The following is a 3,604-nucleotide window of genomic DNA, read 5'->3' on the forward strand; positions in this document are numbered from 1 at the left end:
AAAGACCTCTTGAGGTGGATTTTGGGTGTTGATAGCTGAGACTTGCATGCCACTCATCTGCTGAGTAAGTAAATTTATTTGGTGAGACATAAGCTTGTTATGAGCCAGAATAGCATTAACAGCTTCCATTTATAACACACCTCTCTTCTGAGAAGTCTCTGAGTTCAAAGGATTCCTGTTAGATGAGTATAAATATTGGTTACTAGCAACCAATTCAATCAGCTCAATAGTCTCCTTCGGTGTCTTTTTCTTGTGCAATGAACCACCTGCAGAATTATCTAAGCACATCTTGGACATTTCACCCAATCCTTCATAAAAGATATCTAGTTGGATCCATTTGGAGAACATGTCCGGAGGGCATTGCCTAGTCAGTATCTTGTACCTCTCCCAAGCTTCATAAAGAGTTTCACCATCCTTCTGCCTGAAGGTCTAAACCTCCACCCTAAGCTTAGTCAGCTTCTTTGGTGGGAAAATTTAGTAAGAAACTCAGTAACAATCTTGTCCCAAGTATCCAAACTCTCCTTGGATCGGGAATCTAGCCATAGCTTTGCTCCATCCCTCAGAGCATATGGGAAGAGCATGAGTTTATACACCTCTCGGTTCACTCCATTTGTCTTTACAGTATCACAAATCTGCAGAAAGTTAGAAATAAATTGATTTGGGTCTTCATGGGGAAGATCATGATACTTGCAGTTTTGTTGCACCAGGGTGACCAATTGTGGCTTCAACTCAAAGTTGTTCACAGCTATAGAAGGCACCAAAATGCTTTTTCCATAAAGATCTGCAGTAGGAGCAGAGTAAGAGCCAAGCACTCTCCTTTGTTCCTCACTCCCATTCGGATTTGCTACATTGGCATTAACAGCATTGTTAGGATCCATAGTGGATTCTGAAGCCTTGTAAAGTCTTGCTTGTTGCAAACACCGCCTGAGAGTTCTTTCAGGTTCAGGATCAAATTCTAAGAGATGTTCTTTGTCTCTGTTCCTGTGCATAAACAAACAGAAGACAAGAAAAGATGGGATTCTCTACGTCAGAGTGCAGAGAACTCCCAGTGGGGTAACCTGTGTAAAATAATAAAATAGAAATACTAAATAAATAAAACAAAAAAATTTTGAAAATAATAACTGAAATAAAACAAAAAAAATTGAAATTAAAAGGGAAAATAGACAAGGAAATTAAAATGAAATTATCTAGGTGACACCAAACTTAATTTCAGAAATTAATGAAAAATATTAGTGCTATTTATTTATTTAATTTTTTTTTCGAAAATACTAAGCAAACTTTAAATAAAATTAAAACTAAAATGCCTAATCTAAGCAATCAAACAACTGATAGTTGTTAATCACTATCAATCCCCGGCAACGGTGCCAAAAACTTGGTGCGAATTTTATAACCACAAACTAACCGGCAAGTACACCGGGTCGTACCAAGTAATACCTCAGGTGAGTGAAGGTCGATCCCACGAGGATTGATGGATTAAGCAATGATGGTTGATTAATTGGCTTAGTTAGACAAGCAGAAAACAGTATTTGAGATTTCAAAAAGCATTAAACAGAAGACAGGCAAATAAATAAGTTGGGAATAAAATATGGAGAAGGCAGTTAAGGCTTCAGAGTTATCTATTTTCCGGATTGACTTTTCTTACTAACTATTTTAACCATGCAAGATTTAATTCATGGCAAACTATATGTGACTAGACCCTAATTCCTTAGACCTTTCTAGTCTCTTCTAAAATTCATCAACTGCCAATTCCTTGTTCAATTTATTCCAATTAGAAGGTGAAGCTTAATTCTAGTTTATATGCCACATAAATCCTAATTACCCAAATATAAGAGGATTATATGTCACGTATCCCGTTAAGTCCAGATAATTAAAATTTAGGAGAAGTTGTTTTCAAACTATTGTTCAAGTAAAGAGCTTTTCCAAGTTATACAAGAACTCAATTAGAAAGAGGGTCATACTTCTATTCCATCCAAATTCATAAAATAAAGAACGAAAACAATTCTTGAAATATAAATCAGTACATGAATAAAAATAGAAAAATAATAGTATCAATCTATACAATAGACAGAGCTCCTAACCTTAACAGTGGAGGTTTAGTTGCTCATGGTTCAGAGAGAAAATAAGGATTCTGATAAAATGTATTTTGGCTGAGGTCGAATGGAATCCCCCAGAAGGGAAGTTTCTTTTCCCTATTATATCTAATCCTAATTAATTTAAAATATATTTTCTAAAACTAAAATAATATCTTTTCTTATTTTAAAATAACAATAAAGTTTTAAATAAGAATTAATAGGAATCAGCGTTTTCTACACTTCGCGCTTGTCACGCGTACGCGTCAGTCACGCGTACGCGTCGATGGTCTTCTTCGCGTGTCACACGTACGCGTCAGGTATGCGTGCGTGTCACTGTACAACTTCGCTTTTCACGCGTACGCGTCAGGTACGCGCACGCGTCGCTCCTCGCTGTCATCTCCTTTAACTCTTGTGCTAATTCCATTTGTGCAAGCTTCTTCTCCATCCTTTAAGCCATTCCTGTCTTATATGGCCTTCTTCTCTTTTTCTGCGGAAACTCCACCAAATCCAACAAATGCTATCTAAAATAAACAGAATTTCACAAGACTAAAAGTAGCATCCATAGTGGCAAAAGATAATTAATTATTAATTAAACTCAACAAATTAAATGCAAATTCACTAGGAAAAGAAAAGAAAGATGCTCACGCATCAGGTAGCCATCAGATTTTCAATGCTAGACACAATCAAAGAAATGGTAGGAGCCGCAGTAACCTAAAACAAGAAGTGAAATGAGAACAAACGTAATTAATGAGATTAAAAATCAGCATGAGAGATATCATCATCATTTAAGTTCTTCAAGATAATGCTATTTTTAATATGGAGGATGTGAGAATATATAAAAATACCTGAAAAGCAAGTTGACCACTGAGACTAAGAGTATCGACATCATCTTCCGAAGAAGACTTACTCACTGATTTATCACTAGACGAGGTGTTCTCGTTTTCCTCTTCATTGTGCTGAGAGATCACCGGTCCATCAAGATTGTCATTGGATGTATTTGATGTGTCATCCTTATCATCACTATTTGAAGATGTTGACACTGCAATTTGTTCAAGTCTTCTTTTTATCTGGCGGCTTGAGTAATTAAAATTGAATTTCTTTTTTCCTACAAGCTTGCCAGAAGACTTTCTCAAAGGAGGATTGCCAGCAAGTGAGGTGGTTGTTTTCTCTGTAACAAAATATATAATAATAATAATAATAATAATAATAATAATAATAATAATAATAATAATAATAATAATAATAATAAAATAATTAAAACATGTGCCATTGTGATATTCTTAGAAGGCATTATGCATGAAGGAAATAACATTAATAACAACAACACATAGAGGAACATAATTTTTGAAATCAAAATGAGCAAATGATTTAGTTGTCATTACCTTTTTTGATGATTGATGCTCTCCTCACTTGTTGCATTACAAGAACAGTGGTCATCCTTTGACAACAGGTACTAAAAGCAACTTTAATAGAAGAGTAATAGGTCTTCCACCAAGAGAAGAATAAACATGTGGTCAACTAGCAAGATTTGA

At 35.2% G+C, this 3,604-nt stretch overlaps 1 non-coding gene across 1 annotated transcript; it reads left to right on the forward strand.

Moving 5' to 3' along the window:
* Positions 1-343: 343 nt before the first annotated feature.
* On the forward strand, positions 344-450 carry LOC148575967 (small nucleolar RNA R71). Its single transcript, XR_015903084.1, has one exon. It is a non-coding gene; the product is annotated as a small nucleolar RNA R71 (small nucleolar RNA).
* The last annotated feature ends 3,154 nt before the right edge of the window (positions 451-3,604 follow it).

Source organism: Arachis ipaensis, chromosome B1, assembly GCF_059453495.1.
Source record: "Arachis ipaensis isolate K30076 ecotype BB chromosome B1, ASM5945349v1, whole genome shotgun sequence".
Taxonomy (NCBI): domain Eukaryota; kingdom Viridiplantae; phylum Streptophyta; class Magnoliopsida; order Fabales; family Fabaceae; genus Arachis; species Arachis ipaensis.